The following is a 12,577-nucleotide window of genomic DNA, read 5'->3' as shown; positions in this document are numbered from 1 at the left end:
GCCTCTCGCCGGCTGGGGGCAGGGCCGGGATGCCGGATCCGCGCCGGGATGCGGGATCCGGGCCGGGATGCGGAGCCGGGGCCGCCGTCCCGACCTGCCGGGAGCGGGGCGGAGCAGCCGGCGGAGCGGGAGAGGGGCCGGGCGGGAGCGCCTCCGCAGCGCACCTCTCCTCCCTTGTCCTCCCTCTCCCCTCTCCTCCTTGTCCTCCTTCTCCCCTCTCCTCCTTCTGCTCTCCCTTCCCGCTCCCCTTCGCCGCTCCCCTTCGCCGCCCGCCCCGGGGTGCCGCCGCTGTCCCACGCAGGAGGGACAGTGCGGACCCAGGTCACGTCACCCAGTCTTTCTGAGGGTGCGGATCCCGTCAGTATCATCTCCCAGCTTTCAGTGGGGGTTTAGTAGTGGGAACTGGCAGCTCGGGGGGCGATCCTGCGATTTCTCAGAAAAGGTTTGGAAAGAGAAAAAATCCCTGTATATCCTTTATGGTTTCACGGTTTTTCAACCTTTATTAAACAACAGGTGTATCTGCACCGGGTGAGGGAAGCGTCCAAAAGGTAAAATTGTATTTCAGAATATAATAAAAAGCACTTGTCATAGCTGTCCTCCTCACACCCATAGGGAGCACTTATTAAGCTTTATGACCATCACTTCCAAAAGTTCAAGATAGCTGGATTTATCAAACAGCTACAAGTATTGCAAAATACTCCAAAATTCAAAAGCAACACAGTGAAAACTGCATCTCGATTCATCCAGATGAATTGAATGATTCATTCACCCTCAGGTACCTGAAGAGCTCATATAGCAGGCGCCTAAGAAAGATAAGGAAACCAATTTAGCACTTACATGCACTTCCTTACATGTTAAAGTACTGTTCTGAAACTGGTGGAACAAACAGGTACGCCACATGAAAATAGTTGAGCCTTTCTTTTTCATAGCTGTGAAATTATATCACTTTCAAAAAATTCTGATGCATACAACCAGAATCTCCTGCTCAGCTTTCACATAAAAAATTTAGCATGAAATTTGCAGTTTATGTACAACAGCAATGTAATGTTACTCATTACCCTCAAACTATTTTTAAAAAATTGCTGGGTTTTTGTTACTTCAAATAATGCATGTGTTACCAAAAAAATATTATTGGGAGGCACAATATTACTTGGCTAGGATATAAACACACCACCTTTGAAGGATTATTTGAGTTTGCTACATGTTATACTCTCAACATTGTTTTTTGACTTGTTCAGGCAAAGCTATTGAAGGGACTTGCTCTAAATTAAATACATTACATAAATACAGAGGTACATTCTCTGCCTGCAATTACATTGCTCTCTATAACAGTGTGAATCATTATCTAAAAGGCACCCAAATGAATATATTCTGTAACGCATGATTTAATCAAAAGTATTAAAACAACAGCTCCAGATATATGATTTACATGGGGTTTTTACAGTTTCACCTGATAAATGTTGTTTGGGGGGCTGGTGAAAGGAAGGGCTGACAGCTGTTTGCACATCCAGAGCTCAGGTAGAGCATTACCAACCAGATATCCAGGTACAAGGAGAATTTCTGAGGAACATCCCAGAACTTTTGTGTTTCTCTTGGAATGGAAAGTAGCCACTCACAGAAACTGGAGGCTCCATAGAATTTAGGTAGCACTGCCCATACCAGCTCATATTTATTAATCACCCTTTGTGATCCACAAAAGACTACATGAACTAAGGGATGTGTAAATCAGGATTACAGAAATCTGTGGCCTATTTAAGACAAAGATAAAGTATTCTTGTTGCTATTTCTTTGGTGACTCCAGTCTCCATAAATTACACTTGCACTGCTGTAAAAAATTAGCCAGCTATGGTCCCAGACTGGAGCTTTATTAAAGATGAATTGCAGTGCTTGTGTCCCTTTTCCAGAGTACTGTGACAACTCTCTTCTGGGACAGAAGTTTTGCAGTCAGTTTTCTTCTCTGGATACAGAGCTAGTAATTCCATGCACCAGAAATCAAGGAACTTCACCATTTATTGATAGCCTGGTTCACACAGCCACAAATTCTTCCAAATAGGAAGAACTTGTGCAAATTACACAGAGTTCAGTTCAATAACATTTATGAACAAAACCTAGTTTGCTTCCATTTCAGGTAGCATTGAGTGCTCTGCAAGCTTTATTTCTCTTTGCCTTAATCGAAATATCAAAAATTATTAGATAAATAATCTAAATATCAGTAAATATCAGGAAAATAGGCTATAGATGCAATTTTCTAAACTTAAAGGTTTTGAGGAAGAGATCACATGCATAAAACAGAGATTTTTGATAAACAATCATAGTTGTTGACAGCAAGAGCTACTCTGGAACACCTGTTTACATTTTTCTCCTGGATAATACATGTGCTAGGAGTAGAATTTGGAAGCAAAATTAAAAAAATGAAAAAAAAGCCTTTGTGGAGGAAGCTGAGATATGCAAGTTCTCATTGCCCAGTTGAGCACTCTCTGGGCTATTTTCCAAAAGTGTAATTGCATCATCATGGCGAGAGGAGGGTGCATTTTGCCAACTCTGTGCTCAAGGGGTTGTGCTATCACTCCCTGGAGGTATTAATAAAAAATAGAGACCTCAGAAGTACCTTCTAGCAGTCAAAAAAATAAGGAAGATATTTCAATGAAAGTGTTCTCTTTTTGTGTGTATGTGTTTTTTTTTTTTTTTTTCCCAGTGGTTTGAGATCTTGTATGTTCTGCATTTTAAATTAAGGGCTTTTTGGCATTTCTGTGAAACAGGCTCTCTGTTAAAATTTTAATGTGGTCTGTGATACTGATGTGCTGCTTTGCACTTCCAGCTAAAATGGGGAAAACCTCAAATTTATGTTTGGAAGAAATGCCTGGTTTGATGCACTAATAAGAAAAAGGCAAGATTTCAAATATTCAAAAATAAATACAGTGACTGCTTCAGGAGCAATAGCACCATGCTTCTTCAAACTATTCATCAGTTCACTCAGAGCTCCTTCTTGACATAAGCCAATTTATTTTAATCAATATTATTATGCCTGCTGAGTTAATTTTGCTAAAAAACACATTTAATTTCATTTAAGACTGTTCCTTCACAGTTCCTTCTTGGTGAGTGTGTGACATACGGGGTTTGTTGGAATTCGATGTAGCCCCGACAATCTTCTTTTCAGTGCACATCATGAATCCTCATGGGATCAACACATCTGAGTGGAATTGTGATCCAGACCCACCTGCTTTTCTTAGGTCTTGGATTTTGTCTTTGTAACAATGGCACTGGGCTGCAAGCCAGAGGTTCTTGTCCCTGAGCTTACTTGACTCACTGTTTTTACTTATGTGACATGAAGAAGTTTTCTTATTGTAAAGCCAAGCTTCGCTCTGAGAGAAAAGTGGCATTTTCCAAGCTTCATTCCAGTTATTCACTGTCACCTCAGCCCCCCTTCATCTCCACACTAAATAAGCATTGTCAAAGCCAAGATGCAGGAAGTGCTAGACAAGAAGAATGAAGCCTCTTGTACAAGAGGGCAAATCTTTGCCAAGGTTTTCCTTAATGTTAGTTGCTACACCAGCAGAGAAACTACATATCACAGACTTAGAAATGAAAAAGAAAGAAAAAGGAAGAACTGGCGACATTAGCTCTTCTGAGACAAGGCCATTCCTGTTTCAGCCACTGAAAGGATTTAGAAAAGCAGGTATTTACAAAAAGCTCTTCAGAGTAATTACAGCATCTCCTGTTCCTTTCAAAGGAGAAGTAAAAAGCAGATTCAGAGAAATATCAAATGCAGCAACACATTTGTACTCTCTCACGTCATAAAATGAGGAATCTATTTACTTTTTCCAGCTTTTCTTTAGTACATTTAAAAGAAAAAGAATAAGAGAAGACACTAATTAGTACCTCACTGCACTGTATGATGCCAGTATTTGAATTACTGCCTAGAATGGACTCATGCAAGCTCAGGGAGTGCTCTTACAAACCCCATTACTGTGTGTATGATTTATTTAGACAATTATTTTGGTGTCATTTACGCCATTTTTTGCACAAGAAAGAGCTGTGCAAAGTGAGTCAGAGCTGAGCTGTAGAATGAAGTGCTGCATAAAGAAGGTTCACTTAATATCCATGTACCTGGTGTTCCATGTTGAAAAATGTTTCTCCAGGCATCACTGAAAAAAAATCACTGAAAGAACTTGAACATTTATGATACACCTGCAAAGCATAGACTGGAAACCAAACATATCATTTCATCCTAAATGTACCAAACTGCTTTTTTAGAATTACCATTTTACTTCAAAATAGCTAGCTACAGTTTCACTAATTAGCAAATTAATCAGTAAAATAATTGTGTTTTTCATAAATATTTTATTGCAAATAATTTTAATGGCCTCTACAAACTTCAGGAATGCTTAATGAAACCAGTTGGTTTCCAATATATAAAATTTGTAAGGTTCATCAAGAATATAGTTTAAGACACTTAAATGTTGGTTGTCTTCTGTTAGTTCACAAGATCTAGGACTTTTAGAAGATGCAGAGGCAAAAAACCCTGGAACACCCCTAAAATTCCACACAATAGAGAATGAAGAGGAACAGTTTTCTCCTAGCTCCCTAATTTTTTTTTAACACTTAACCTCAACATTTTTGCTAGATCTGTGAAGAGTTATGGCATTTCTTCTAAGAAAGCCTCCCTAAAACTCTGCAAGATAACTGCAGTTACTTTGTTGAAAATGCAGACACACACCCTTGCAGCCTGTCAATAATACATGGTTTACAAACATTTCTGGGGAAAACTCTGAGGCAAAACTCTTCATCTTCTTCTGTTTTCTGCCACTAACTACTCTAAAGCCAAGATATTTCACCAGTCTTTGCATCATCCTGACTCACTGCAATACTTTGGTATAAACCAACCAGAAAATGAGTCTTTAAAACTGCAAGGTTTTATTGAACTGTCATGGTGTACCAACTCTTTGATCCCCAAATTTGTCCTTCTATGGAATTACCCTGCTGCAAGCAAAGGTACTTGTTAACAACAAATATTTAAGGCAGGCTTTATTCTTAAATGCTTCTCATTCTGGTCAGAAACTGAAAGGACATTTTAGCTCAAATTAGTTCAACTTGACCTTGAAGAGAAACCCTGCTTAGGAACAGAAAAGCTGCATTTTGCATTTAAAACAGGGTTTGGAAAAATAACTAGGGTGACAAACTTACATCTGCACAGCAAAAAGTATTTCCATTTATTTCATAAAGTAATTCTTCACCATTTAGAAAGCTCAATGAAATGGAAAAAGGCTCTAATTTGTTTTTATTTCATTTGCATGATGTTTTGCTAAATGCACTTTTCCAGGAGTACTCTTATGAGGTGATTATTGCTAAGAAAAAAGCTGTAAACTAAAAGGGGCTCTGAGTAACCAGATCTAGTTCCAGGTGTCTCTGTCCCTATCAGGGGGTTGGAGATGAATGATCTTCAAGGTCCCTTCCCAACCAAAACCATTCCATAATTCTGTGATTCTGTCATCTTGAATCAAGTGCTTCTTCAACATGGTTTCAGTGATTTATCAGCACAGTCCAAATGTTGCCTCGAACACTTGTAGGGGATGCTAGTTACCCATGGAAGTCTCTGTCACTCCCCTCCTCAGCTGGACAGGGAGAGAAAATACAACAAAAGGCTCATGGGTTGAGATGAGGACAGGGGTAGATCACTCACCAGTTACTGTCACAGGCAAAACAGCCTCCAGTTGGGGAAATAAATTTATTTCCAAACAAATCAAGTAGGGTAATGAGAAATAAAACCAGATCTTAAAAATATCTTCCTCCAATTGATCCCTTTTACCAAGGCTTAAATTTACTCCCAAATTTTTCTACCTCCTCCCCTCTTGAGCAGCACAAGGCAGGGAATGGGGGCTGGACCACCCTGTCTGCTGGCACTAAGCCTTCACATCAGCTCTGCTTCTTTTGGTGTTTACTCCACCTGAAAAATAGCATGGTTGGGGTTTTTCCCAAACCACTAGAGAGAAATAAGATCACCAAAATGTAAGTGCATCCATGTAACATTCTTGCCAGTTCTTAATTCAACATCTAATGGTGTGGCATTCTGTATCCTGTATAACAAGAAAATATCAGGAGTGCACCCCAGTCCTGTAATGGTTATTTTCACCTCAGTAAAGTAAATAATAGTGTAAAAGATAAGTGCCTGGTCATGATAAAGAGCCACATGTTTTATTTAGCTTTCATGCAATTAAGGTCTCACATTCCAGAAAGGGATAGCAGTGAGCCTGCTTTTAATGCTGACACTGAAGCATTTCTAAATTTTAAAAGGCTGAGATTAAGAGTGACTTTAAGATGCTTATCTGCACAGCACACTATAACAAAATTCATAGGCTGGATGTTTTTAAACTGAACCTTTTTCAGACACTTCATGTTTTCACTTAAATGTTTATACATCATGAAATCTGTCGTCTTCAAACACACATGTTGTGGGAGTATTTGGGAACAGGCTCCCAAAATTTATAATCTTACAACGGCATCATGATGACTGCTTAAATAACATTTAAAACAACACCATATTCCATGTATTTTAACATATTATCTAATATTATTTACCAGAAGCAAATGAAGAGTTACAAACGTGTGAATAGGCAGCCTTGGTACATTTTGATGTTGCACAATAAGGTCACTGAAAGTAACTTTCTTTACCACACATGACTATTTACAGAAATATTGACAAACAAAACAGTTGTCTCAGAAATCATCAAATTTCAGAGTCTTCATAGTCATATGAATATCCTCAATATGACTTATCTTGTTTCTGGTACTCTGACTTAGGAGGTTACTCTTGTATTTAAGTATATCAAAGAAATTGAGATTTCAATATAGAGATCACACATTTTCCTGAACCACCTGTGGTAAATTTTGATTTGTAGGAGGAAGTAATTCAGTACATTTTTAACAAAGAGATCTGGAGATATTCTCAATTGAAATCAGCCAATTTCTGGTTTTAAAAAAAAAAATGTATAAACTTATGGAATTTATTTGCTTTATGGCATTTATTTTTAAATTTTGATGACTAGAAATTCCCACTAAATTGCTTTGCACATTGCTTTGCTAATGGCTTTGGAAATGTAAAATATATTCTATAGCACTAATTTGATCTACTTGGGAAATAAAGTCTTTTTCAGCCATACATACAATCATATATTGAATTTCTGAATCCCAAGATACAGCTATAATTGGTCCAAAAATGTTAATACACTATAATACTTTATCATAGATGTAAAAATTAGCAATATGTCTGAAAGGCAATGTGCCTTGCTTTGGTTAGATGTATTCTCATTTCTTTATCTTACTGGAACAAAGATGTGACTTTCAGAATAAAAACCCAGAAATAGGATGGAGAATGCCTAGTCCTGTGATATGTGCTAGGTTTTTTCTCCAGCATTCTGCTCCTGAGCTTCTCCTGCTGTTCCTGCTCTGCATTTATCCCATAATGAGGGAAATGACTGAAGTGGAGCAAATGATAAACAATGCATCTTCTTCTCCTGCTCTAAGAAAGTTGATAATCAAAGGTTCCTGCCACCCTGCTGCCTTGTGTCTCTAATTGCTGAGCATCACTGAATAAAGTGATGCTGACAGCCAGCAGCTTGGAGAAAAGTGCTGCTTTCAGCTGGGATCTGCAGAGGGAGCTGTGATCTGCTGGTGTGCTGGCTGAGGCAGCAGCTTGGCTGGTGGGCCCAGCCTTGGGCAGAGCTGGATCCATTTTCAAGGAAGCTGGAACCAGCTGTGCCTGATGTGGAGGCAGCTCCTGGTGTCTTCTCACAGAGCCCAGCGCTGCAGCCCCCAGCCACTGCCTGCACATTCCCATGTAAACTCAGCACAGGAGGTTTGTGCCATTTTTCTGGGACCTCTATGCCAGCACAGAAGGGAAAAAGTGGGAAATCACATCTTTGTGTCAAGCCATGAACATGTTGTTCTCTCTGTAGGCATGAGTTTGCCTAGTTCCTAAAAGCAATGGAGAAAACTGTTCTCAAGGACCACCACTGGTATTAGCAGCAAGCCTAAGACCCTTCAGTTATTTCTTTAAGACTAATATTTATATTTAAAACCTGCAAAGATGCAACTAGATACATCACTAACTTTTCTTCTGTTTGGTGCCGAGGTAAATAATGAAGACCTGGTTCCCAGGACAGCTCTTCTTCATATCCTTTCCCCCTTTTTTTTTTCTCTTCAGCTTTAGTTTTGAACATGCTGGAAGTTTATATGAACATAAAAATCCTGAAAACATCCTTAAGGACAAGTAACAGCTTCTCCTGAGATAGCTCCTTGCACTGGTCAATCACTGCCATGCACAGCAGCCATCAGCTCTTCTGACAATTTCTTTCTACATCTTGTTAGTGCCCTGTCCTACCTTCATCAAACACCTTTTCTTTTTCATTGCCATATTTGCTTCTTGCTGCCAGGGTGCTCTAGCTCCAGTGTGTGCATGTAGTGTGAAAGAGTGCAAGCTAGTCTTATCATGGCTTGTTTTGTCCTGTCATGAAAGCCACAACAAACATCTTGTCTTCAGTGAGCAGGTAAGCAGTTCCCACAAATGGCATTTCATTCAAATTTTTGCTGAAACTCTAAGATCTGAAATTTCAGCATTTTCCATCAAATAGAAATTTAAAATGCCCATCAGTTTTTATCCCAAGTGTTTGTACATATTGTACATCTCAGTATGTGTGTACAGTTTCCTGGAGAGAAGAAGACCCTGCTCCATCCACTTCCTTCTAAAGTTTAGGAAGTGAAGGAGGCTGTGCTCTTCTCCACCTCCAGCTCAGTGATTTCTGTTTGAATTTTCATGTTGTGTAGCAACAGTGCTTCTCCCTTGCTGTGTTAGAATCAAGAATTTTTTTAAATAATTGTTCAGTGGCCTATCAGCTCTTCAAAGAACTTCAAGCAAGTCACTGAACTAACATTAAAACAAGTCTCTGAAAAAAGCCAAACCCAAAACTCAGAAAAGCAAATAATTAAAACTTCTGCTGGGGTCAAGCCCCCATGATCTGGCCAGCAGAAGAGATGCCATATAGATTATCCCAAGAGTCTATCTGATCCCCTCTTCCAGTCCCTGTGGTACTGAGCAGTGAGTGTGTGCAAAGAGAGCAAGAACAAGAGCAGCACACTGTGATTCTTCCTCCAGCATCCAGCCACGCATAGCTCAGGAGCTAAGTCAGAAAAATTAAGCAGAATTCTACTGCTTTTGTACTCCACAGTTTAACGTGGAGGTTTAAATGTTTGCTACAATGTAAAAGATAAATGGAGACAGGAGGCAGACGATTTTAGCTGCTTTAGTATTCACATTTTTTCTTGGCTGTGCTCAGGCAGCGTAGGATCTGCACAGCCTGCACAGACTGCCACCTCTCCAGAGCACCAAATCCTCTTCAAATATTTGCTTTTTAATGAACAAGTAATTTCAATCTCACTGTTTGTTCTCTTTCTTGTTAAAAGTTCCTGATCTGCATTTGAAAGATGAAAGCCTATAGTTCTTTCACATTTAGGGTTGTATTTCTGAACCACCATATTCAGCACTTTTCATGTTTCCTCTCTCAGTTCTCAGAACTGACTATACTGCCAGCCCATTTACATTTTCCAGTTTGCAATTTGCAGTAGTGCAATAAAGAATTAAGCAATGTTATCAGGTAACTCCTCCTGAAGTGTGCTGGCTCCTCGTTAAAATTTTGTATTTCTCTTGTGAAATCACTAAGCATTAGTCATTCTCAGGAGGAAAAAAAAGTGTAAAAAAAAAAAGGGAAAAATAATGATGATTATTTAGGTTATTGAATATAGATTAAAAATCAATTGAATTACTAATTTCCTAATGAATTTATTAGGAAAGAAAGGAAAATTACCCCTCAATAGTTGCAAAAGTTGAATAAATCTGTGTCTAAAATTAGCTCATGCATTATTTAATACTTCCTCCTCTCTAAAGGCCCCCTGGATGCCTGACAGGTGTTATAAATATGTCATTGATCCAGAGGAGGTGATTTCAAAACAGGTCTGCTTCAGCGCTTTATTATTCTTATACTTTGATTTTTATTTTTTTTCTTAATATTTAACATCAATCTCTCTGAGTTCTAATTAAAGGCATTATTTCTGGTCCTGCCTTTCATCACACACTGGCTCCTTAATCACCTTTTCCAGTAAATCACTATGCAGTCAGATACATCTATAAAGAAGTCTGGGCAAGGGTGATAAAATAAATGCAGTTCCTCCACAAATCACATTCTCTAAGCTTCTTTTTGGTGTTGTCTTCAGGAAGAATTACTCTTCTGTCTGTCCCACCATCGCACTGGGCTGAGAGTTACATTCAATGCCTGATAAACAGCAAGCAGAACAAAATGACTGCTTTCTGTGCCCTTCATGGTATCCTTCAATTTATTTAGTTATTTATAACATCATACTTGGGTTCCTATTTGTTGTAATTACATATTTTTCTCTGCAGCACTGCTGCCTAGACAATTAGGCTCCATTTTGTAGTTGTGCATTTGATGTCCTGGTTTTTATGAAATCTCTTGTTGTTGTTTTCTCCAACCTATTCAGTATTGTTAGTTTTGATCCTGTCATTCAGCATGCTTGCAACTTCTTTCAAAATGCTGCCAATGACAAGATTTTATAAGCACTCTTTTAATTCCATTATTCAAGTTATTGTGACTAATACTAATTAGCCCTTGGGGCAAAAACCCACCCATCTTCTTTCACTTATTCCTCCTACTTTTACAAACCTTTATTATGAATGATTGGTTGGTTTTTCCCCAGATTACACATTCTTATGTGGGAGAGCATAAAAAGACAAATTTACTACAAAATAACATACCTATTCTGCATTTCCTCTTCACCCATTAAACCAGCTGTTCTACCAAAGGATAAAATCAGATTATTTGACATATACTCTTGACACATCTGTGCTGGGTGTTCATGGGTGATGCTGAGTGTTTATTTATAAACACTTCCTGGGTTAATGTTGTTTAGTCATTTTGTTATTTATCTAGTGGTTTTCTGGACGTTGAGCTGAGCCTGATGAACTCAGCATTTCCTTGGACCTCCTGCTATCCTCCTATCTACAAAGGGTAGCTGGAGAGGAAAGATAAGTAATTTTTTTGCATTAAAACCTACATACACTCACACACACACACACACACACACACATTCATCAGTCATTTAGGAATCCTTTTTTTTTTTTTTTTTTATGTGATTCAGTGAAACAATTATTGCTAATATTTTTAAAAAAATCTTTGAATATTTCCAAACAGAACAGAAAAACAGCCTAGAAACTATTTTTGATACTATACTACATCTAAAGATACAGATATAAAGATCTGAGATCTCTGAAGAGTGCAAAAGATAAAAAATCCACAGGATGCAAGGATAAGTTATTTAAACACTTAGCTTTGTCTACAGGATGCCAATGCAGATACAACAAATGCTTCCACTAGCTTTTATTTCACTAAAAACCAGCATGCAATTTCATCCCTAGCTTAGCTCACAAAAATACTGCAGAGGTCACAGGAAAAAAAGAAACCTTTATACTGCAGGAGATTTTCTTTCATGTTTCCCTATAGCCACACCCCTCTGCACTTGCTCATAAAAATCTGCTTTTGAAGAGGTTTAGTCTTCACCTTCAGTTTTCTCCTTCCATGGCCATTAGCAAATACTAAACGTGAAAGCTCTGTCGAGAGCAGGGCAATAAAAACCACTTTGTTTTACTTCCCTCTGTACTTTCATGTTTTTCAGACACAAGCTTACCAATGAATGTACAATGAACACTGAACAAGAAACACTTTTGTAAAGTAGGTGTCTGTATGTCCAAACATATTCCACTGGTGCTGAAACTAGAAGCCATGGTCTTCTGTCATGTTTAATCTGTTTTGGAAGCACAGGAGAAAATACAGGAGAAATCACAGGAGAGACACGTACACAAGACTCCCAGATCCTCCCCAATAGAAATAATAGTAATACTTTAAAAACCCACGCTGAAACAACAACAAAAACCCCACCCTTTGAAAACTCTGCAGTTTTGTATGAGGTGCTTTCCTGTTTCCCAGGCAACTTCAGAGACAGCAAAGATATGATGTATTTATATATATATATATATTTATATGTGTGTGTGTGTGTGTGTATTGAGTGAAATAAAACTCAGGATTAATTCTGTATAATGAAGCAGAATTTAAGGAACCAGAACTTAAATTAGCCTATTTTGTAACTTTGGTGGCAACGTTATTGGTAACAATTGGTAACTTTGTGCCCGTAAGATTGACACAAATTCATTCCAAGCAGAGGGAAAAGGGGAACACAGACTGCAGGGGGATGTGACAGCTCTTCTGGAGACGCCTCTTCTGGAGTTTTTTTTATGTCCAGCAAGGGTCTTCCCAACAGCATCAACAGAGCAGAGGAAAATTCTCCGCTGTTGGGAAGGACTGTGCCCACACCGAGAGCAGTGGCGGTGCCTGTGCCGGGCTGTCCGGCAGCGCGGAGGCAATGCCGAGGAGCGGCTGCCCGGCTGTCCCTTGTGCCCGGAGAATGAACCCGGGGAGGAGCCCTCGCTCAGAGAGGGTCAGAATGATAAAATGGT

Source organism: Serinus canaria, chromosome 1, assembly GCF_022539315.1.
Source record: "Serinus canaria isolate serCan28SL12 chromosome 1, serCan2020, whole genome shotgun sequence".
Classification (NCBI taxonomy): Eukaryota; Metazoa; Chordata; class Aves; order Passeriformes; family Fringillidae; genus Serinus; species Serinus canaria.
This window is presented reverse-complemented; position numbering follows the sequence as displayed.